This window comes from Mobula birostris, chromosome 6 (genome assembly GCF_030028105.1).
Source record: "Mobula birostris isolate sMobBir1 chromosome 6, sMobBir1.hap1, whole genome shotgun sequence".
Lineage (NCBI taxonomy): Eukaryota > Metazoa > Chordata > Chondrichthyes > Myliobatiformes > Myliobatidae > Mobula > Mobula birostris.
Genome location: NC_092375.1, coordinates 21,153,099 through 21,178,836, shown reverse-complemented (window position 1 = coordinate 21,178,836; position 25,738 = coordinate 21,153,099). Strand labels below are relative to the sequence as shown.

Below are 25,738 nucleotides of genomic sequence, written 5' to 3'. Positions count from 1 at the left end.
AATCCTTCCTAAAAATCCCAAAGCCACTGAAGCATTTTTGAAGTCATTACTATTGTGTGTCGGAGCATCTGGCCACCACTTTGCTCAGGGCAAACATTTTGCACAAACGGCAATGCAACTGTGATTTGATCATCTGGTTTTGTGATGTTAATCCATGAATATATATTGGTCAGGACACTGAAGGTAGCTTCTCCACTCAGACCTATGGAATCCTTTATATTTACAGGGAGGACAGCTGCAGGCTCTGTTTAATATTTCACTTGACTGTGTCCCCTCAAAGTGTCAGCCTAGATGTCTGTACTCCAATCTCTGAAATGTGACTTGAATCTGGAGCCCTTTGATCCATTAAACTAAAAGAAAATAAAAATCCCAGTGCTCTGGGGAAAAAAGTGGGAAATGGGGCGAAGTCAAAGTCAGTTTTTTATCAAAGTATGCATACATCTCCATATACAACCTTGAGATTTATTTCGTTGCAAGAATATTAGGATGTACAACTGAATTTATGGAAACCTGTACATAAACTAAGACTGATAAGCAACCAATGTACTAAAAAGGACAAATTCTGCAAAGAAAAAAATAGTACTGAGAACATGTTGCAGAATCCTTGAGAGTAAGTTTGTAGGTTGTGAAATCAGTTCAGAGTTGAGGTGAGAGATCAGGTCATAGGGTGATAACTGTTCCTGAAACTAAGGTTCCTGTATCTCACAATAAGAGATGCCTGGCCTGTTGAGTTTCTCCAGCATTTTGGGTGTGTTGCTCCTGTACCTCCCTGCCTGATGCTGGACGTCGTTGATGGTGGATTGTTGCTTTCTCGTGGCAGTGCTCCACGTAAGTGTGCTCAATGGTGAGGAGGACATTTGCTTGTGACGGTCTGGGCTGTATCCACCACTTTCTGTAGACCTTGCTGATTTTGGGTGTTGGTGTTTCCATACCAGGATGGATGATCTGGCAGGATTAACGTTTTTAAGGAGAGGGCACAGTCATAATGCTTCTTTCCCGTTGGTACTTCCACTCCGTGCATTGAGGCGACCTAAGGCCGTGCTTTTGCAGACGGGCATGATTCAGGAGGCTTGCAGGAGAGGAACAAGGCAGTGGTTACAGGAGGTGGGCAGGACACAGTGTGCACACAGCTCTAGATGTTCTGGCTATGAATCAGCTGGCTGGTTTATCAGGTCACTCGATATGAAGAGTGAGTGAGGGAGTGCGGTCGAGTTCAGCAAGTTGGCTGAAATTAAAGTTTTCGAGTCATTTGTAAAGGAGCTGCAGAAACAGGCCACTCTGCTGTCCACAAGCTGCAATTAACAGTACTTGAACTTACCACAAATCTTATGCCGCAGAATTCTTTCCAAAAAGGTAGGGACATCGTTCTGTATTTTCATACTTTCTTGCCGCACAGGAGGACATGTGTTGTGTGCTGTGTGTGACTCTATGTACTGTGTTTTTCACCTTCGCCCAAGAGAAATACTGTTTGGTTTAGCTGTGTTTATGTGTATGGTTGTACGACAATTAATCTTGAACTTGGCGAAGACCATTTGGCCCAAGGAGTCGGTGCCCACTTGCCCACCAATCCCACTCATCCATTAATTTTCACGTATCTTCCCACATTCCAAAGACGTACAAGTTAGGGTTAGGATTCCTGAGTTGTGGGCGTTCTATGTTAATGCCAGAAGAGTGGCGATACCGTCGTCAGGCGATCTCTGTTGGTCATTGACACAATGTAATACATTTCCACTGTATTTTTTGATATCTCGATGCAAATGTGTCAAATAAAGCTAATCTTTAAAAATCATTGATCTTTAAACTTAATATCCCCTTGTTCCTATTAACTCCCCACAGATGCTACCATTTACCTACACAGACCTGATGGAATTTGAAAAAACATATGAGAGGCATAGATAGCTGATTGGTTTTATTCTCCCAGGGTCAAAATATCTACTACAAGAGAGCAGGCATTCAATGTGAGAGCGGGTGAATTCAATAGGAGGTGTGCAGGGCAAGTTTGTCTCTACACAGAGGGTGTCAGATGCCAGCAGTGCACTGCCAGGGGCTGTAGTGGAAGCCAATATATTAGAGGCATTTAAGAGGCTCTTAGGTTTGTGAGTGCTGGGGTATCTAAGGCTTTCCCACAGTACTGTATCTGTCAACATGGCGTGGAGAGCAAGTTTATAAATCTGGCAGGAACAAAGGACAAAGGATGTTGGAAGTGGTGAGGGTGGAGTGCTGTGGGAGGGGTGTGAGACAAGTGGCAGAGGAAAGCCAAGGCAGAAGGTAGCAGGGATGCAGACACACCCAGCCCTGGGACATCAGGCAAGGTTATTTGATTCCAAATAATTGGTTTATTAATCATTGTAGAATGTCTGCCTGGCACTTCCTGCCCTCCCACCTCTCCCTTCCCTTTTTCTCAACCATGATTCACCTCTCCCTGCCCCCTTCTCACTCTCAGACCATAATAGAGACACATCTCAGAATTAGGTTTATTATCACTCACATATGTCATGAAATTTGTTTTTTTTGCAGCAGCGGTACAGTACAATGCATAAAATTACTAAATAACTATGCAAAAGTCTTAGGTGCTCTAACTGTACGTCCAGTATTTGGCTAAGACTTTTGCACAGGACTGTAACTAAAAAGGCTGATGTCTCACTTTTGTGCGGAAGACTCCTGCGTTTGGCATTGACTGTATTCTGCAAGGACACGCTTACATGTATCCCCGTTAGCAACTGATGCAGAGGGGAGTGCATGAGTAATTATCTCAGTTTTGGAGTGAGTTGTGATGGATCAGCTGTTCATCACAGAACTGCTTTTTATTGAAGCCAATTTAATCAGTCAAGCTTACTTTTACACCCAGTCAGAAAGCAAAATGTCCAGTTCAATGTGACAGCTCTTCTGATGAAGTCAGCTCCAATACACCAGGTGAAAATGTAGAACAGGAGCCATCCATCAACACAAATACTATTAACAGAGAAAAATAAAACAGGTCGATCTTATCGTTATCTGAACTTTAAACTTCCTTATTCTCAGAAGAATAATATCAAAATTAATCAACCAAATGAACTCCTCACTTTTGCTTTGCTGGGTATTGCTAGGTGATTGATCGACTCACGTTACAATTCTCTCTTTGCCAATCTTGCAGTGCAGTTAACCCTAACCCAATGAGGATTTTCAGACAAGTGTGTTAAATGATATCGGTTACTCATTTTCAAGTTATTGCTGCATATACTGCGTGTGTGTGAGACAGTATCCTTCAACCATCAGGCTTCTGAATCAGTGTGGATAGCTTCGCTCACCTCAACACTGAACTGATTTCACAACTTGTAGACTCACTTTCAAGGACTCTGCAACTCGTGTTCTCAGTGTTAGTATTTATAAATTATATATTTTTTGTGATTGCACAGTTTCAAAGTTCAAAATAAATTTATTATCGAAGTACATATATGCCACCATATACAACCCTGAGGTTCATTTCCTTGCAGGCATATTCAACAAGTACAAGAAACACAACAGAGCAATGAAAAATCACATCCAACAGGATGGGCAATAACCAGTATGCAAAAGAAAACCCAAACTGTGCTAATACAAAAATAGAAAATAAAGAAATAATAATAAAAAATAAGTAATAAATATTGAGAACATGAGATGAAGAGTCCTTGAAAGTGTGTCCAGCTCAGTGGGAACAGTTCAGTGATGGGGCGAGTGAAGTTATCCCTTTTGGTTCAAGAGCCTGATAGTTCAGAGATAACTCTTCCTGAAAATGATAGTGGGGGTCCTGAGACTCTGGTGCCTTCTTCCTGATGGCATTAGTGAGAAGACAGCATGGTCTGACTGGTGGGGAGGGCTTTACCCGAGATGGACTGGGCAATATACATTACTTATTCGTACGAGGGCTTTGGTGTATCCATATCAGGCCATGATTCAACCAACATACATCTGTAGAAGTTTGTCAAAGTTTTAGATGACATGCCGAATATTTTGCAAACTGCTAAGAAAGTGGAGGCACTGCTGTGCTTTCCTTGTAATGGCGTTTACGTGCTGGGCCCAGGGCAGGTTTTCTGAAAAATGTATCCTCTTTTGTACATTGATTGTTCATCAGTCTTTGTTTGTGGGTCGGTTTTTATTGATCCTGTTGTACTTCTGTGTTCTGTTGTGAATGCCTGCAGGAAAATATATCTCAGGAAAATTGTGACATAAATGTATTATATTATACGTTTATGTCACTATACGTTTTATAATAATAAATTTGCTTTGAACTTTACCAGATAATGCCATGAATGTTTTATGATATTCTTTATGGACTGCCTAGCTTAACTCTAGGCCCTTCTTTTCTGTATAAGGTGTTCTTTGAGAGCAGTGCATAGATTGAAAAGGTTTGGGGTTGAAAGTTCCAACGTGGTTGGGGTAGGCTGTTTAAGGATAATGCACGCTTTTTTCTGGAGGCTATCAGCTGTGGCCTCAAGAAACAAAGGCACAGATCAAGTTTTACACTTTACTATATTGCCACAAGTCACACACTGCTCTCTCATTATATTCTGGTCACATTGAACATACCCTATCTCTATTGTTACCTTAACCGGCAGACTACAAATGGCATTGATCTCATACAGCGTCTCAAAAATTAAAAGATCAAATGATATTGAATCATATAAAGACAATTCATAGGCAAAAAAAGTAACCAAATGTTCAAATTTCAAAGTAAGTTTATTCTCAAAGTACATATATGTCACCATATACTACCCTGAGATTCATTTTCTTGCAGGAATTCACAGCAGAACAAAGAAATACAATAGCAACAATGAAAAACTACACGCAAAGACGGACAAGCAACAAATATGCAAAAGAAGACAAACTGTGCAAATACAAGCAAATGATAAGAAAAATAAATAAATAAATAATACTGAGAACATGTATTGTAGAGGCCTTGAAAGTGAGTCTATAAATGGTGGGATCCGTTTAGTGTTGAGGTGAATGAAACCATCCACATTGGTTCAGCAACCTGACTTAGGAGTTCAGATGCACCATACAACTCTTGTACCCCCATTCAATTCTTGCAAAAGTATGTTAATAGAGAACTCATGCGTGAAAAAAATTGACGCATGGAATGTAAAAGGTTGGCCACCCCTGGTGTAGGGTAATAACATTAAGCTCATGGTGGCCACTCCGCCGGTGATGTTTGTTATTTGTCAATTAGGGTGCCGTGCACAATCCTGATTTGATGGAGACGGATGTGAGAGCGCGGAGGAACATCTGGTGAAACTCCTGCTTCGCTGCAGCTGCTACTGTGTGGTCCGAAATCTCCAGAGGGGAAGGCCCCGAGTCCTTGGCTTTGCTTGTTGCTCAGCGGCCGGGGCGGGGTCGAGGCACTCAGCAGAGGATGGTGCTCGGTGTCGAGGGGCTGGTCGGAGGCTCGAAGTTTTCGGATGGGCTCAGAGTCCACTGCGGTCGGGTGCTTCCAATGGTGCTGCATTGGCAAGTTTGCGCCGCTTGGAGATTCATGGCAGGGAGAGCTTCTCCCTTCTACCGTCTGCCTGAGGTGATGAGGCTATCGGGACTTTGAGATTTTTTTTTACCGTGCCGATGGTCTGCTCTTTATCAAATTATAGTATTGCTTTGCACTGTTGTAACTATATGTTATAATTATGTGGTTTTGTCAGTTTTAGTCTTGGTTTGTCCTGTGTTTCTTGTGATATCATTCTGGAAGAACATTGTATCATTGTTAATGCATACATTTCTAAATGACGATAAACGGGGACTGAGTGTCCTCATAATATAACCTAAGGTGGTTTGGAACCTAGAACTCGTGTACCTCCTTCCCAATGGCTGCAGTGAGAAGCGAGTGTGGTCTGGATGGTGGGAGTCCTTGCTGATAGACGCTGCTTTCTTGTGGCACTCCTCGTAGATGTGCTCAAAGGTGGGTTTTGTTGATTTAATATATCAGTATTATTTTGAGTAACATTGTAAATATATTGTTTGATTAATTCATTATGGGTTATATGTAAAAGAACATGAGCAGCACATGTCATCACACCACCATGTCATGAGTACGTGCCTCACTTAAAGTAAAAATGTCTTCCCTTGTTTTTCTTTCACTTTGTTTTATGTTTTAGAATCACAAAACATAACAGTAGTGACCAGGAAGTTTTAAACAAACTGAAGATGACTACTTACCTGTTGAAACACAGCAAGACATTCAAGTTGAAAAAAAAAGCACAGCACATGCTTCTTCAGGAAGGGATAGAGATATTCAAGTCAAAAAAAAGGCAGAAAATGGGTGAATTCATGGGTTCATAAACAGAGTACCAGCTGATAATAATCATAAATTTAAAAAAAGCAGATAGACAATTTCAATTGCACAAGAGATAACTAGAATAGGTACACTGAACAAATTGAGCTGTACTTTGAAGCAAATGGAATAGCCAATGAGAAGTGAGTGCCAGTTTTGTTGAGTGCATTGGGTGGAAGTGTATACAGTTTGCTTAGAATTTGAACTGCTCCAACCAAACCAGCCAAAATGAGCTTTGCTGATATCATGAAAGTAATGCAGGAACATTTAGAATTGAAGCCATTGTTGATTGTAGAATGCTTTAGATTTCATAGGCAGAATCAAAAGGCAGTGAAGTCCACTTCAGCATATGTGACGGAACTAAAGAAATTATCGGAGATTGGGAGCTCAGTGATGGGCTTAATGATGCACTGAGGGATCACTTACTTTGTAGAAGCTGATATAAGAGCATTAAAAATGGCTCATAACTGAAGCACAACTCACATTTAAAAAGGGCAGCTGAAATTGCTGTATCAGTGGAAATCGTAGGCAGAGATGCAATTGAGTTGCAGTTAAGAATGGAAGTGTAAGAGAACAAAATTGCAAAATCTAAATCGAACCCTGCATGGTTGAACAATTTGTGTTACCATTGTGGTAGGGGCTCAATATACACCAGAACAACGCAGGTTTAAAGGCGAAATTTGCAGAACATGCAACAAAGTAGGACACATGTCAGGCAGACAAAAATAGATGGACTGCACAGGGAAGAGAAGAAGATAAAAAGTCAAGTTGCTGTTTCAAAAACAGCATAATCTGCATGTTGTTGATGAAAAATCTGATAATGACGTGAGTGAGACAGGACAGGGTAGCCTTGAAATTTACAAATTTACAATGTGAAAACTAACAACAGACAAGCAATATGGCTTAACCAGAAGTGAATGGCAAATTAATTAAAATGGAATTAGACAATGGCTTGGCTGTTTCAGTTATTCCACAAGATTAATTTGAATGGCATTTCAAAGATACTGAACAGAAGCCTGTGGGTATCCAACAAAGAACTAGATACCGGACAAAGATCATTCCTGTGGGAAGAACATTCATAGCAGTGAGACACAACAGCCAACACGTCACCGTAAGACCATAAGACAAAGGAGCAGAAGTAGGCCATTCGGCCCATCGAGTCTGCTCCGCCATTGGACTGGATGATTGCAAATGTCACTCCAGGCTCCCACATTGGACTTGTATGTGGTCACTCCAAGCTTTAAGAAGGGAAGAAGGCAAAAGAAAGGAAATTATAGGCCAGTTAGTCTAACCTCAGTGGTTGGGAAAGTGTTGGAGTTTATTATTAAGGATGAGGTTTCTGGATATTTGGAGACTAATGACAAAATAAGTCAAATCTAGCATGGTTTCTGTACAGGGAAATCTTGCCTGACATATCTGTTAGAGGTCTTTGAGGAAGTGAAAAGCAGGGTGGACAAAGGAGAGGCAGTGAATGTCATTTACTTGGATTTTCAAAGGGTGTTTGAGAAGGTGTCACACATGAGACTGCTTAACAAGATAAAATCTGATGATATTACAGGAAAGATACTGGCATGGATAGAGGAATAGCTGATGGGCAGGAGGCAACAAGTGGGAATATAGGGCATTTTCTGGTTGGCTGCCAGTGACTAGTGGTTTTCCTTAAATGTCAGTTTTGGGACCCCTACTTTTCACATTGTTTGTCAGTGATTTAGATCTTGAAATTGACTGCTTTGTAGCAAGGTTTGAGGAAGATATGAAGATAGGTGGAGGTGTAGGTAGTGCTGAGGAAGCAATGCGATTGCAGCAGGACTTAAACAAATTGGAAGAATGGGCAAAAAAGTGGCAGATTTAATATAGTGTTGGGAAATGTATGATAATGCATTTTGGTAAAAGGAACAATAGTGCAGATTATTATCTAAATGGGGAAAAGGTTCAAACATCAGAAGTGCAGAGGAACAAAGGAATGTTCGTGCAAGACTCCCAGAAGGTTAATTTACAGGTTGAGTCTGTGGTAAAGAAGGCAAGTGCAATGTTGGCATTTATTTCAAGGGGAATAAAATATAAAGGCAAGGAGATAATGATAAGACACTTGTCAGGCCACACTTGGAGTATTGTCAACAGTTTTGGGCCCCATATCTCAGAAAGGATGTGGATGCCCCAAAGCCAAAGGACGTGTTACAGCTGTGGTCCTTTTTAGACAAAGGAAATGGTGACATCAGACACTGTGCTGACACATGCCAACATCATGTTGTGAAGCTTGCCTGTGATATCTTGTCTTATGGTATAGGTGCAACCAGGTCATACGTTATGAGTAATGAATATGAACGCCACATAGCCTTTGCATCATGCTTTCTTCCCGCTGCAGAGAAAAATTATGTACAGATTGACAGAGAGAACTTGAGTCAGGTTTGGGGTGTAAAACATTTCAATCAGTACTTATATGGGAGGGAGTTTACCCTCAATAGTGATCATCAAACACTAGTGTCCATTTTCAATCCACAGAAGCAGCAACGTGAAAGTCAGCTGGGCTCTGTTTCTTGGAGCACACAATCACAAGAGTTCAAGAGAATGACTAATCATGGAAATGCCGATGGATTGTCTTGTTTATGCTTGGAAAAGGAAATGCCTGAAAAATTTACAAAAGAGGACCCACCTCTTGATGTATTCTCCCTAATGCAAATCAAAAGTCTCCCTATTATGGCAAAGATCATCCAAAGGGAAATGAGAAAAGAGCCCACACTGTCCTAGGTCTACATGGCCACCAAAAATGGCTGAAATGTGTGGCAGAAACTCCAGTTCCCCCATTTATACCAGCGTTGGGATGAACTTTGCCCTGACGGGGATTGCTTTATGCGGGGATTGAGAGGTTTTCTACCACCCAAGTGGGAAGCTAACGTGTTGGAGGAGCTACCTGCCAATCATCTAGGTGAGGACAAGAGGGGATCTTATTGAAACATATAAGATTATTAAGGGATTGGACACGCTGCAGGCAGGAAGCATGTTCCCGCTGATGGCTGAGTCCAGAACCAGAGGCCACAGTTTAAGAAATAGGGGTAGGCCATTTAGAACGGAGTTGAGGAAAAACTTTTTCACCCAGAGAGTGGTGGATATATGGAATGCTCTGCCCCAGAAGGCTGTGGAGGCCAAGTCTCTGGATGCTTTCAAAAAAGAGATGGATAGAGCTCTTAAAGATAGTGGAATCAAAGGTTATGGGGATAAGGCAGGAACTGGATACTGATAGTGGATGATCAGCCATGATCACAGTGAATGGCGGTGCTGGCTCGAAGGGCCGAATGGCCTACTCCTGCACCTATTGTCTATTGGTCAAAATATAAGTGTTGGCTGGAAGCTTTGTCTGGTGCCCAGGATAGATCAGCAGATGGAGCAACTTGCCACGCACTGTCCGGGATGTCTACCTGTCCGGAAGAAAAGTATCCAAGCTCTGAAGCTCTTCCTGCATTTCCAGAGCTAACTCCTACAACCACCTTGGAGGAGGCTCCAGTACCTGAGATTGATCAACAGCCACAAGTCTCACCTGCCAAGCAGAGTGACCTCCCCCCACCAATCAGGAAAGATGTTATCCCACAAGAGTAAGAAATCCTCCACAGCAGTGAAATACTTAGGCCCAAATGAAACTATTTTACAAGTTAAAATATGTCTATATAGTAATTCTATTATATAGTACGCTGTGTATATGTAAATGTTGCGATTCATTCTATATTGAGTTGGAGTTTGTAGCTAAGTAGGGAGGAGAGTTGTGTATTTAATCTATCAACAATATTTGAGTAATATTATAAGTATATTGTTTGATAAAGCATAATACATATGGGTTATACTGTATATAAAAGTACTTGAATGGGATGCGTTATCACGCCATCACGTCATAAGTGCGCATATGCTTAAAGTAAAAGTGACATTAGGCACGGTTATCCTGGTCTCCCCTTGATTTTCTTTCGATGAGTTTTATGTTCTGGAGTTACAAAACGTAAGAGTGGGGAGGATTTTTTTTGTAGTGAACTGGGCTGTATTCTTTCTTGGGTATTGGTGTTTCCATACCAGGCTGCGATACAATCAATAAATGTACGCTCAGACAAATGTTAAAGCAATACATACAAAATGCTGGAGGAGCTAAACAGGTCAGACAGCACCTATGGAAAAAAAGTACAGTCAAGGTTTCGGGCCAAGACGTTGTCGTCCTGCCAAAGGCTTTCACCCTGAAACACCAACTGTACTTTTTTCCATAGATGCTGCCCGGCCTGCTGAGTTCCTCTAGTATTTTGTGTGTGTTGCTTGGATTTCCAGCATCTGCAGATTTTCTCTTGTTTGTGACAAATGTTAAATGTAGTTTGACCAGGCTGACACCCAGACTTCAAGATAGCATTACATAGTGAGATTGAAATAATATATCTCTGTAACTTAGTTTTAGAGATAATTATATAAAAATTTTAAAGGTTACAAAGAAAGCGCTGAGTTGTCAGAGAGGTTACTTCCACTGATCGGGGAATCTGGGACTAGAAGCATTATTTATTAATTAGAACCAACACCCTGAGGAGCCTCCTGTAAACATTCCTCTGTACAAAATGTAGTAGATATCTGCAAATTACCGAATAGTAACTGATGCTCTGTCGGTTTTTAACATTAAACATGGGTTAATAGCTTTGTGAGAGCTAAAGTTATTAGGAAACATGAAGCAAAGACAAGGACATTACAGTAAGAACTCCAAAATAATAATTTCAGGATTAAGGTTCAAAATTCAAGGTTCAGGTTCATTTTATTGTCAAAGTACGCATGCACAATACAACCCTGATATTTGTCCTCTCCAGATATCCATAAAATACACATGATGAAGCAAAAGAAACAACACTTGCAGACCTCAGAACTCCCCTATTTCCTCCTCCGCAGAAAAAGATCAGGGACAATAACAATCCCTGACCCTCTCTCCCATAGAATAAAACACACAAAAAATAGTAATCCCTATTTCCCTCACCCACAGAAAAAAACAGCAATACAATCCCCAACCCCATTATTCGCAGGAAAAAAAACAGTAGCAAAAGCAACACATCCCAATCCCCTCCCCACAGAAAAAAAACAGTGAGCAAACCCCCTTCACTCACAAAAGAGAACAACTATAACATCAAAGACCACCTACACTCCCCAATCCACACACAAAGAATTTACAGGTCACCCACCCGCCAATCAGCCACAAGAATGAAAATGCCAAAAAGCTGAAGGAGACCAATATAAGGTACAGTCCAGTCATATAAATCTCACAGAGCCACACACATATAGCTACAAAAATAGGAGGAAAAAACTAATGATTGCATCTATGGATAGTTGGCACAGGAAGGAGTCATTGGAACTATTTCCGGGGCAGATACAACTCAAAGATGGATTGCAACTAATACCCTGGGTGTTCTCTATTCTCCCCTCTTCCAACAGGCAAAAAATACAAAAACCTGAAAGCATATACCATCAGGCTCAGGGAAAGATCTACGCTGTTGTTACAAAACTATTCAATATTTCCCTAATAGGATAAGGTGCACCCTTGACCTTACAATCTTCCTTGTTATAACCTTGTACCTTATAGTTTACCTGCATTTCACTTTCTCTGTAGCTATATTCTACATACTATTATTGTTTTACCTTGTTCCACCTCAATGCACTGGATTGTGTAGTGATTTGATCTGTATGAAAAGTATTTTGGTACATGTGAGAGTAAAAAACCAATACCAATACCTCAGCAGATGCCTTGACCAATATCCTGACAGAATTAGAATCAAAACCAGAATCAGGTTTAATATCACTTGCAAATGTGTCAAGAAATATGTTGTTATACGGCAGCAGTGCAATGCAATACAATACGGGTCGCTACAGTGAAAAAGAGCTTTGACCAGCGACCCATCGTTGTTTAGGAATTGATCAGCAAGAGCAAATTAAAGAAAGACAGGGGCTAGTACAGCTGCTGTCAGCTGAGTGGACAGAGTCAGAATGGTGATCTTGAGGCTTTAGATCTTCAAGGCAAAGAAAGGGTTCAGTTAGAGAAAGGAAAAGGAAAGAAAAGCTCTTTGTTTCCCTTACCTTCTTTATATCTGCTCAGCTAGGATAGCAGACGTGCTAAGCAGGATAGTTAAATGCTCCCCTTGCGGGATGTGGGAAGGCCGTGAGAGTGCCCCTGACGAGAAGTGCATCCAGTTGCAGCTTCTAACAATCCACATTAAGGTGTTGGAGCTGGAGCTGGATAAACTCCAGATCATTTGGGTGGCAGAGGGGGTGAAAGATAGGACAGACAGAGAGATAGTTACACCCAAGGTGCAGGACGCATGAAACTGGGTGATAGTTAGGAAAGGGAAAGGGGTTAAGGAGCCAGTGCAGAGTACCCCTGTGGCCATCCCCCTCTACAACAGGTATATCACTTTGGATACTGTGGAGGGGGTGGGGGGGGGAAGTGACCTAAGAAAGGGAAGTCACAATGGCACTGAGTCTACACCTATGACTCAGAAGGGAAGAGGGGAGAAGAAGCACGCTGTGGTGACAGGGAATTTATTAGTTAGGGGAATGGACAGGAGATTCTGTGGATGAGAACAGTTAGAAGAGAGGTTGTGGAGGCAGATGTTGGTAAGACCTCAGACAAAGTTAAGAATCAAATAGTTGAACATAGTATCCTGCAAATATTTCAATACCAGAAGTATCAGATTTCCTGGTGGTGGCTGATGGAGTAACAGCAATCTGCTGTTGCTCTAACTCTAATTATCTTACTATTTCAACCTGTCTTGAAACGTCTTTTTTAAGTGTGATATTCTTTCATTACAGCTGGATGGAGTGCCAGAGGTACTAAAAAGGAGGATTTTTCTGCCTCTTTGGATTCTATTATGAATTGCTACAAAGTCATACACGAGAAGCCTCTGAGAAGTTTCAACAATTCAGCACTGAATTTAAACAAATAAATTGGATTCTATTCAACAAACTCTTAATGAACATGATAAACGTATTAAAAATAATGAGGAAACTTTGTCAGCTCTGGAAACGGAAGTGGATGAATTGCAGAAGCTTTGTGAAAAGCAATGGAAGTCCAATGAAAAATTAAGACAGAAGATTATCAACCTGGAAAATAGAAGTAGAAGGAACAACCTACGGGTTCTGGGTCTCGAAGAATTAATCAAAGGTAATAATCGAAGGCAACCATCCTATGGAGTTTTTTGCAAACTTTTTGCAAGAATTATTTCCGGAGATTTTGACGTCTGTGCTTATGATTGATCAAATTCACAGATCTCCTGCGTTCAGATCTCCTAATAGTCAGAGACCAAGATCAGTAATAATCTGTTTTCAGGAATTTAAAACAAAGGAAGTCTTAATTCGTGAATCTCGTCAAAGAGGCATGATTGACTATAATGGGCGCAAGATTAGAATTGTCGAAGATTATTCATCTGAGCTTATGCAGGAACGTATTAAGTTCGAAGAAGTTATGTCCGAGCTTTTTAATAAGGGTTTCAAGCCTACCCTTCGCTACCGAGCCCGACTCAAAATCACACTTAAAAATGGTTCTTCCGAATGGTTCCTCTCGGCTGTTGAAGCACAAAAGATTTTAAAAACCGAAGGCTAGCTGTTTAGTTTCTCCTTACATGAAGACACAAGATTAAATGAGAAACTTTTAATTCGCAAATCCCGTCGAAGGGGCATAATTGGTTATAGGGTGGAATATTAAGATTCTCGAAGATTATTCGCTTGAGGTTATGCAGGAACGTGCGAAGTTTAAACAAGCTCTATTGGAATTTTTTAATGAGGGTTTTAACCCATCTCTTGGCTACCCAGTTTGACTGAGAATCTCATTAAAGATGGATCCTTCGAATAGTTTCATTTGTATGCTGAAGCACAAAGATTTTTTAAATTTGAAGGCTAACTGCTTAGTCTGTTTTTCCATGCAGATATAAGATTAATGTTTAATGTCTATCTGTATGAATAATTGTATCTTTTACTTTTGGTAAACCTTTGGAACTAATTTCCTTTCATATTTTTAATACTGCATTTTTGTTATATGAGAATTGAATCTTTTGTTTGGGTATTGTTTAGACTAGGTTGGAATATAAATAACCTTGAAACTAATTGGAAAGACCACCAGGTTTTTTGGGGGGTTGTCAGTAGTTGTAGATGCCGACTTTCTATTGGTCAGTTTTCTTTCTTTGGGAGGTGGGCGGGGGTATGGATTTCTGCATCTCCAAGTTTGCGGATGACACGAAGCTGGGTGGCAGTGTTAGCTGTGAGGAGGACGCTAAGAGGATGCAGGGTGACTTGGATAGGTTGGGTGAGTGGGCAAGTTCATGGCAGATGCAATTTAATGTGGATAAACGTGAAGTTATCCACTTTGGTGGCAAAAATAGGAAAACAGATTATTATCTGAATGGTGGCCGATTAGGAAAAGGGGAGGTGCAACGAGACCTGGGTGTCATTATACACCAGTCATTGAAAGTGGGCATGCAGGTACAGCAGGCGGTGAAAAAGGCGAATGGTATGCTGGCATTTATAGCGAGAGGATTCGAGTACAGGAGCAGGGAGGTACTACTGCAGTTGTACAAGGCCTTGGTGAGACCACACCTGGAGTATTGTGTGCAGTTTTGGTCCCCTAATCTGACGAAAGACATCCTTGCCTTAAGGGAGTACAAAGAAGGTTCACCAGATTGATTCCTGGGATGGCAGGACTTTCATATGAAGAAAGACTGGATGAACTGGGCTTGTACTCGTTGGAATTTGGAAGATTGAGGGGGGATCTGATTGAAACGTATAAGATCCTAAAGGGATTGGACAGGCTAGATGCAGGAAGATTATTCCCGATGTTGGGGAGGTCCAGAACGAGGGGCCACAGTTTGAGGATAGAGGGGAAGCCTTTTAGGACCGAGATTAGGAAAAACTTCTTCACACAGAGAGTGGTGAATCTGTGGAATTGTCTGCCACTGGAAACAGTTGAGGCCAGTTCATTGGCTATATTTAAGAGGGAGTTAGATATGGCCCTTGTGGCTACGGGGTTCAGGGGGTATGGAGGGAAGGCTGGGGCGGGGATCTGAGTTGGATGGTCAGCCATGATCATAATGAATGGCGGTGCAGGCTCGAAGGGCCGAATGGCCTACTCCTGCACCTATTTTCTATGTTTCTATGTTTCTATGTTTCCCCCAGAAGCTGTTTTTGAATTTTTAGCCAATTTGTTGCTTGGTTACCATTTCTCAAGGTTTATGGCTTGGTTTTTAACTTACATTTTAACCCTTCATTTAAATAATATTAAAAATGGACCAAACTATTAACTTACTCAGTTTTAATGTGAAAAGGTTAAATCACGCTGTTAAACATAATAAGATTTTTGCTTATATTAAGAAATTTAAGGTTCCTATTATCTTTTTACAAGAAACTCACATACGCAAATGTGATAATCTATGTTTTTTTAGCCATTGGAATGGACTTTGTTTTCACTCTTCTTTTCAGGCCAAATCTAGAGGATTTTCAATTGTTATAAATAATATACTCTCCTTTGTCCAACATCAAGTAGTGTCTGATACTAATGGACGGTTTGTTATAGTTTCAGGAAAACTAGATAATAAATTAATTGTATTTGACAATGTGCATGCCCCAAATGTAGGTGATCCAGGATTCTTTGAGCATTTTTTTTCATTTTTACCTGATCTGAATCTTTATTCTTTGGTGATGGGAGGAGATCTTAACTGTTGGCTAGACCCAATTTTAGACCGATCATCTTCTAAACCAGCGTCTCTTAATAAATCAGCTTTGTTTATTCAATCCTTTTTATTGAAGTGTGGTATAGTTGATGTTTGGCATTTTTTACATCCTTTAGATAGGGAATATTCATTTTTTCCCATGTTCACCATACAGATTGATCTTTTTTTTATCGATAGTCAAATGATTTCATCAGTTCGTTCCTGTGAATATAAAGAGATTGCTGTTTCAGATCATGCTCTTATATTTTTATCTTTAAAACTCCTTGGTCTTCTTCAAACCAACAGATTTTGGCGTTTTAATACAACTTTGTATCTGATAAGGAATTTTTTAAAATTTCTACAGAAGCATATTATTTTGTTTTTTGAAGAGAATAAAAAGGAAGAGACTTCTAATCTTATTGCATGAGATACTTTCAAGGCCTATATTAGAGGACAAATTATTTCTTATACTGCGAGTGTTAAGAATAAAGCTAATAAAGAATTGAATTAGCCAATCAATTGAAACAATTAGATCAAAAATATGCTATAGCTCCAGATCCTGTTTTATATAAAAGATATGTTGAAGTTAAAACTAAATATGATCTTCTGTTAACATATCCAATTGAAGCTCAACTTCTTAAAGATAAAACTCAATTTTACATTCATGGAGATAAATCAGGAAAAGTACTGGCCAACCAATTAAGAACTTCTGTAGTTAAATGACAAATTAAAAAATTTGCAAAACTAGTGGTGATAGGACAACTGATTACTCTGAAATAAATTATACCTTTAGAGAATTCTATTCTAAACTTTATAGTTCTGATTCCCCTAAAGGTAATACTGTAACGAATAATTTTCTAGATCAATTAAATATCCCTGCACTTTCTGCTGATAATTGCAAACAGATGGATTAACCCATTTCTTATGAGGAAATCGCTGAGGCTATACGTTCATTATGCTCGGGGAAGGCTCCGGGTCCAGATGGATTTTCTGGAGAATTTTATAAGGCTTTTTCTTCATTAATAATACCGCAGTTACACTTAGTCTTTTTGGATTCTTTCAAATTGGGTAGTTTGCCTCAATCTTTTTATGAAGCTTCTATTTTGCTTATCCTAAAAAAGAACAACGATCCAACTGAATGCTCTTCATATAGGCCAATTTCATTACTCAATGTTGATACTAAAATTCTTTCTAAAGTTCTGGCTCGTAGGATTGAAAATATTTTACCTTCTATTATCTCTGATGATCAGACTGGATTTATTAAAAACTGACATTCCTATTTTAATATACGCCGTGTATTAAATGTTACTTACTCTCCTTCTCAGGAGATATCGGAATGTGTGATATCCTTAGATGCTGAGAAGGCCTTTGATCGGGTTGAATGGAATTACTTATTTAAAACCTTAGGAAAATTTAATTTTGGACCAGATTTTATTCAATGGATTGAATTACTTTATTTATCTCCTTCTGCTCGGGTTCTTACTAATTTTCAAAATTCCAAACCATTTAAACTTCACCGTGGAACTAGACAAGGCTGTCTGTTGAGTCCTTTGCTTTTTGACTTAGCTTTAGAACCCCTTGCCATTTCTTTTCGGGAATCTAAAGATATCTGTGGTATTTTAAGAAGAAGTATCACCCACAAAATCTCGCTTTACGCTGATGATATATTGCTTTTTATCTTTAATGTTGAGACTTTGTTGCCTTGCGTACTTTCTTTACTTTCCCATTTCAGCCAGTTTTCAGGATATAAATTGAACCTACATAAGAGTGAATTATTTCCTTTAAATAATTTGGTATCAATTAATACTAATCTCCTTTTTAAAATTGTAAGGAGTTAATTTACTTATTTGGGTGTAAAAATCACTAAGAATTACAAACCCCTGTTTAAAGAAAATTTTCTTACTTTATTGAACCATGTAAAAAAGGTATTATTAAATTGGTCACCTCTTTCAATATTGTTGAGTAGATGAATTAATTCTATTAAAATGAATATTCTACCTAAATTTATATATCATTTTCAGGTTTTACTCGTTTTTAATCCTAAATCCTTTTTTGACTCTCTTGAATCTACTTTATCCTCCTATATATGGAAAAATAAACATCCTCATTTAAATAAAGTTCATCTTCAAAAACCTAAAAAGTCTGGGGGTTTAGCCTTACCTAATTTTAGGTTTTATTACTGGGCAGTTAATATACGATATCTTATGTTTTGGCTATATTGTATTAATCGTGTAGACTGTCCGGTATGGGTTTCTTTAGAAGCTAACTCTGTTAATAAATTTTCTATTATTTCTCTTCTTGGACCCTCACTTCCTTTATTTGTAAGTAAACTAACTGATAATTTAATAGTTAAACATACTCTGAGGATCTGGATACAATTTAGAAAATATTTTGGTTTATTGAGATTTTCCCTTTCTAGTCCCATTTATTCTAATTTTTTTTAAACCCTCCATGACTGATTTAGTTTTTAAAGAATGGGACAGGTTGGGTATTAAATGTTTTGGGGATCTGTTTGTTGGAGGAAATCTTTTTTCATTTGAGCAATTGTCAGTTAAATATAGCTTACCCAAAACTCACTTTTTTAGATATCTACAAATCAGAGACTTTATAAGATCTCAATTATGCACATTTCCTATAAGCTCAAATAAGAACTTACTAGATGTAATTTTTAATTTAACACCTTTTCATAATGGTTCAATATCTAATATTTATGGTATATTACTGGAGACGAGGAATGTTCCTTTAGACAAAATTAAGAATCTCTGGGAACAAGATTCACAGACATCAATATCTGAGGAAACTAGGAATGAAGTTTTTAAACTGGTTAATACTTCATCACTATGTGCTCGCCATTCCCTCATACAATTTAGGGTGGTACATAGAGTCCATATGACTAAAGTTAAGCTATCTCGTTTTTATTCGGATATATGTCCCTACTGTGACAGATGTAATAATGGAGAAGCTTCATTAATTCATATGTTTTGGACTTCCTCATGTCTTGAAAAATATTGGAAGGAAGTTTTTCAAACTTTTTCTTTACTTTTCAAAGTCAATTTTAAGCCTAATCCTCTGACGGCCCTATTCGATATTGTTGATACAAGATATCAAACTGAAGACATCTGATTTACATATTTTAGCCTTTAGCTCTCTTATAGCTAGGAGGGTGCTTTTGTTTAAATGGAAAGGTGTTTATCCTCCTACTGATGCCCAATGGTTATGCGACGTTATGTCATACTTAGATTTAGAGAAGATTCGTTGTTCAATTTCTGAATCTCGTTGAAACTTTCAAACATTGTGGGGACCCTTTCTGAATTATTTTCAAAACTTTTAAAATCCTCAATTCGTTATTTAAATTCAGATGTTGGCTATTATTAATTTTTTTATTATACGAGAAGGTATTTTACCCTTTTTCTCCTTAATAAACAGCTTCGGTCTTGGTAGGGGTTAGACTCTTCTTTTTGCAATAAATTAGTATATTTCAATATAACTATTGATGAACTTACATGAATATGGGGTAATGAGATTGTTATTATGAATAGATATAATGTAATTGGTAGTTTTAAAAAAATCTTTTCTTGTCCTTTTGTATACACTTTCTTGTACTCTATTCTTCTATGTAGAAACTAATAAAAATATTGAAAATAAAGTATTGTAGGAAAGGCAGATAATAGTGCTGAAGATTAGGTAGCTGGTTTAGAAACAGAGGGAATGTGTAGAGAGGAAACGCTGTTGATAGGGTTAAGTTGCAGTCAACAGATAAGTTGCAATATAAAAAGCAGATAAAATTGAAAAGGGTGAACACAGGACTGAAGGTATGGTATTGGAATGCGCGCAGTATATGGAACAAGGTAGATGAACTTATAGCACAGTTGCAGATTGGCAGGTATGATGTTGCAGGCATTACTGAATCATGGCTGAAAGAAGATTTTAGCTGTGAGCTTTGTGTCTAAGGATAAATATTGTATTGAAAGGACAGGCAGGAAGGTAGAGAGGGTGGCATTGCTCTGTTGGTAAAAAATGAAATCAAATCATTAGAAAGAGTTGACATAAGGTCAGAAGTTATTGAATTATTGTGGATAGAGTGAAGGAACTGCAAGGATAAAAAGACCCTCATAGGAGTTGTATACAGACCCCCCCAAACAGTAGTAAGGATGTGGTCTTCAAATTACAATGGGAGATAGAAAATGCATGCCAAAAGATAAATGTCACAATTGCCATGGGGTCTTCAATATGCAGGTAGTTTGGGAAAATTAGACTGGTGCTGGATTCCAGGAGAGGGAATTTCTAGAGTGCCTTCGAGATGGCTTTTTAGAGCAGCTCACGGTTGAGCCCACTAGGGGATCAGCTATTCTGGACCGGGTGTTGTGCAATGAACCAGAATTGATTAGAGAGCTTAAGGTAAAAAAGAACCCTGAGGAGCAAATTATCATAATATGACTGAATTCACCCTGGCAAATGAACTTAGAGCGTGGATCAATACATGGAACTATACCGCTGTTGCCATAACAAAGACTTGGATGTCTCAGGGACAGGAATGATTGCTGAGTGTGCCACGCTTTAGATGTTTCAAAAAGGACAGGGAGGGAGGCAAAAGAGTTGGGGGCATGGCGTTGCTAATCAGGGATAATGTCATGGCTGCAGAAAAGGAGGAACTCATCGAGGTGTTATATACTGAGTCAGTGCGGATGGAAGTCAGAAACAAGAAGGGGGCAATAACTCTATTGGGTGCTTTTTATAGACTCCTCCAATAGTAACAAGTTCATCAAGGAGTAGATAGAAAGGCAGATTCTGGAAAGGTGCAATAATAATAGGGTTGCTGTGATGGGAGATTTTAACTTCCAAATATTGACTGGCTTCTCCTTAGAGCAAGGGGTCTGGATGGGGTGGAGTTTGTTATGTGTATGCAGGAAGGTTTCCTGATAGAATATGTAGATAAGCCAACTAGACAAGAGGCTGTAGTTGATCTGGTATTGGGAAATGAACCTGGTCAGGTATCAGATCTCTCAGAGGGAGAGAATATTGGAAGTAGTGATCACAACTCTATCTCCTGTACCATAGCACTGGAGAGGAATAGGAGCAGACAATTTGGGAAAACAATTAATTGGGGTGGGGGAAATATGATACTATTAGGCAACTTAAATTAGAAGCAGATGTTTTCAGGGAAATGCACAGCAAAAATGTGGCAAGTGTTCAGGGAACATTTGCTTGGCGTTCTGCCTAGGTATGTTCCATTGAGGCAGGGAAAGGATGATAGGGTTAAAGAATCATGGTACACAAAGGATGTAGAAAATCTACTTAAGAAGAAAAGAAAAGCTTATGAAAGGTTCAAGAAACTAGGTACTGATAGAATTCTACAAAATTACAAGTTTGCTGAAAGGAACTTAAGAATAAAATTAGGAGAGCTAGAAGGGACCATGAGAAGGCCTTAGTGAGCAGGATTAAGGAAAACCCCAAGGCATTCTATATGTATGTGAAGAGCAAGAGGATGAACCATGTGAGAATAGGACCAATCAGGTGTGATAGTGGAAATGTGCTCATGGAGTCGGAGGAGGCAGCAGAGGTAATGAACGTTTTGCTTCAGTATTTACCAGGGAAAAGGACCTAGGCAATTGTGGGGATGACTTGCAGCAGAAAGAAATGCTTGAGAATATAAACATTAAGAAAGAGGATGACCTAGAGATTTTGAAAAGCATTAAGTTAGATAAGACACCAGGACCGAATGAGATATACCACAGACTACTGTGGGAAGTGAGGGAGGAGATTGCTGAGCCTCTGGTGATGATCTTTGCCTCATCAATAGGGACTGGAGAGGTTCTGGAGGACTGGAGGGCTGCAAATGTTGTTCCCTTGTTCAAGGAGGGGAGAAGAGATAACCCAGGAAATTATAGACCAGTGAGGCTGACTTCAGTGATGGGCAAATTGTTGGAGAAGATCCTGAGGGGCAGGATTTATGAGTATTTAGAGAGACATAATCTGATTAGCGATAGTCAGCATGGCTTTGTCAAGGGCAGTGAGTTCTTTGAAGATGTAACAAAACACATCGATGAAGGCAGAAAAGTGGATGTAGTGTATATGGATTTCATTAAGGCATTTGATAAGATTCCCCATGAAAGGTTCATTCAGAAAGTAAGGAGGCATGGGATCCAAGGAGACCTTTCTTTGTGGATCAAGAATTGGCTTGTCCACAGAAGGCAAAAGATGGTTGTAGATGGTTTGTATTCTGCATGGAGGTCGGTGACCAGTGGTGTGCCTCAGGGATCTGTTCTGGGACCCCTTCTCTTTGTGATTTTTATAAATGACCTGGATGAAGAAGTAGAAGGGTGGGTTAGTAAGTTTGCTGATGACACAATGGTTGGGGGTGCTATGGATAGTCTGGAGGTGTTGTCAGAGGTTACAGCGGGACAGCAAAAGGATGCAGAACTGGACTGAAAAGTGGCAGATGGAGTTCAACCCAGATAAGTGTGAAATGGTTCTTTTTGATAGGTCAAATTTGAAAACAGAATTAAACCATAGAAACCATAGAAACTACAGCACAGAAACAGGCCTTTTGGCCCTTCTTGGCTGTGCCGAACCATTTTCTGCCTAGTCCCACTGACCTGCACACGGACCATATCCCTCCATACACCTCCCATCCATGTATCTGTCCAATTTATTCTTAAATGTTCAAAAAGAACCCGCATTTACCACCTCGTCTGGCAGCTCATTCCATACTCCCACCACTCTCTGTGTGAAGAAGTCCCCCCTAATGTTCCCTTTAAACTTTTCCCCCCTCACCCTTAACCCATGTCCTCTGGTTTATTTCTCCCCTTGCCTCAGTGGAAAAAGCCTGCTTGCATTCACTCTATCTATACCCATCATAATTTTATATACCTCTATCAAATCTCCCCTCATTCTTCTACGCTCCAGGGAATAAAGTTATAACCTATTCAACCTTTCTCTGTAACTGAGTTTCTCAAGTCCCGGCAACATCCTTGTAAACCTTCTCTGCACTCTTTCAACCTTATTTATATCCTTCCTGTAATTTGGTGACCAAAACTGAATACAATACTCCAGATTCGGCGTCACCAATGCCTTATACAACCTCATCATAACATTCCAGCTCTTATACTCAATACTTTGATTAATAAAGGCCAATGTACCAAAAGCTCTCTTTACAACCCTATCTACCTGTGATGCTACTTTTAGGGAATTTTGTATCTGTATTCCCAGATCCCTCTGTTCCACTGCACTCCTCAGTGCCTTACCATTAACCCTGTATGTTCTACCTTGGTTTGTCCTTCCAACGTGCAATACCTCACACTTGTCTGTATTAAACTCCATCTGCCATTTTTCAGCCCATTTTACCAGCTGGTCCAAGTCCCTCTGCAGGCTCTGAAAACCATCCTCACTGTCTACTACACCTCCAATCTTTGTATCATCAGCAAATTTGCTGATCCAATTTACCACATTATCATCCAGATCATTGATATAGATGACAAATAACAAAGGACCCAGCACTGAGCCCTGTGGCACACCATTAGTCACAGGCAAGACTTTTGGCAGTGTGGAGGATCAGAGAGACTTTGGGTTCTGTGTCCATAGGAAACACAAAGCTGCTGCGCAGGATGACAGTTTTGTTAAGAAGGCGTCTGGTGTGTTGGCATTCATCAATCCTGGGATTGAGTTTAGGAGAAGTGAGGTAATGTTACAGCTATATAAAACCTTGGTCAGATGCCACTTGGAGTACTGTGCTCAGTTCTGATCAGCTCACTACAGGAAGGATGTGGAATCTATAGAAAGAGCACAGAGGGGAGTTACAAGGATGTTACCTGGATTGGAGAGTGTGTATTATGAGAATAGGTTGAGTGAACTTGGCCTTTTCTCCTGGAGTGAAGGAGGATGAGAGGTGACCTGATAGAGGTGTAAAAGATGATGAGAGGCATTAATCATGTGGATATCCAGAGGCTTTTTGCCAGGACTGAAATAGCTAACATGAGGGATCATAGTTTTAAGGTGCTTGGAAGTCGATACAGAAGAGATGTCATGGGTAATTTTTTCACACAGTGATGGGAGCATGGAATGCACTGCTGGCGACAGTGGTGGAGGCAGAACCTTTTAAGAGACTCTTAGATATGTACATGGATCTTAGAAAAATAGAGGGCTATGTGGTAGGGTAATTCTAGGCAGTTTCTAGATTAGGGTACATGGCTGGCACAACATTGCGGGCTGAAGGGCCTGTGATGTGCTGTGGATTTCTGTGTTCTGTGTTCTATGAAATTCGAGAAGGAGAAGCTAAAGCCAGATGTAAGTATTACAATAGGGTAAAGGGAATTACAGATGCATGAGATGGGAGTTGGCCAGAATTGATTGGAAAATAACACTGACAGGGATGATGGCAGAGCAGAATGGCTGGAATTTCTGGAAGCAATTTGGAAGCTACAGTATATATACATTCCAGAATATTCTAAAGGAAGGAGGACATAACCATGGCTAACAAGAGAAGTCAAAGCCAACATAAAAGCTAAAGAGAGGGCATATAATAGAGCAAACATTAGCGGGAAGTTAGAGGATTGGGAAGCATTTAAAAACCAACAATTGGCAACTAAAAAAGTCATTAAGAAGGTAAAGATGGAATCTGAAATTAAGCTAGCCAATAATGTTAAAGAAGATGTCAAAAGTTTCTTCAGATAAATAAAGTTTAAACAAGAGGCGAGAGTGGATATCAGACCACTGGAAAACAATGCTGGAGTAGTAGTAATAGGAGAAAATGAAATGGCAGATGAACTGAATAAATATTTTGGTTATTCTGGTGGAAATTCCAGGTGTCAGGGGTCATGAAGTGTGTGAAGTTATCATAACTAGAAGAATTGTTTTCGGAAACTGTAGGCACTGTAGGTAAATAATTCACCTGGACCAGATGGTTTACACCCCAGGGTTCTGAAAGCAGTGACTGAAGAGATTGTGGGAGGCACTAGTAATGATCCTTCAAGAGTCATTAGATTCTGGAATGGTTCCAAAAGACTAGAAAATTTCAACTATCACTTCACTCTTCAAGAAGAGAAAGAGGCAGAAGAAAGGAAACTATAGGCCAGTTAGTCTGACCTCAGTGATTGGGAAGATGTTAGAGTCGATTATTAAGGATGAGGTTTGGGGTACTTGGAGATACATGATAAAATAGGCCGTAGTCAGCATAGTTTCATTAGGGAAAATCTTGTCTGACAATTGTGTTGGAATTCTTTGATGAAATAAAAAGCAGGATAGACAAAGGAGAATGGGTTGATGTTGTGTACTTGGCTTTTCAGAAGGCCTTTAACCAGCTGCCACGCATGAGGCTGCTTAACAAGCTACGAGCACATGGTATTACAGGAAAGATTATAGCATAGATAAAGCAATGGGCTGATTGGCAGGAGGCAAAGAGTAGGAATGAAGGGAGCCTTTTCTGGTTGGCTGCCAGTGACTAGTGGTGTTCCCCAGGGCTCTGTGCTGGGACCAATTCTTTTTATGTTGTATGTCAATGATTTGGATGATGGTATTGATGGCTTTGTTGCAAAGTTTGCAGATGATATGAAGGTAGGTGGAGGGGCAGGTAGTTTTGAGGAAGTAGAGAGGCTACAGAAGGACAGATTAGGAGAATGGGCAAAGAAATGGCAGATGGAATACAGTAACCACGAGGAAATCTGCAGATGCTGGAATTTCAAGCAACACACACAAAAAATGCTGGTGAACGCAACAGGCCAGGCAGCATCTATAGGAAGAGGTACAGTTGACGTTTCAGGCCGAGACC

General features: G+C 39.8%; 1 protein-coding gene across 2 annotated transcripts in view; it reads left to right on the top strand.

Annotated features, from left to right (window-relative positions):
- The window catches only part of kcnj15 (potassium inwardly rectifying channel subfamily J member 15), a 108,760-nt gene extending 94,435 nt beyond the window's left edge, over positions 1-14,325 (top strand). Inside the window, exon 2 of one of the 2 annotated variants that reach the window (XR_011886272.1) lies at positions 13,088-14,325. The gene's annotated coding sequence lies outside the window, so the exon portion shown is untranslated. Of the gene's footprint in view, positions 1-4,753; positions 4,892-13,087 lie in introns of those variants that run through there. The other variant, XR_011886273.1, reaches the window with a different exon arrangement.
- Positions 14,326-25,738: the final 11,413 nt, after the last annotated feature.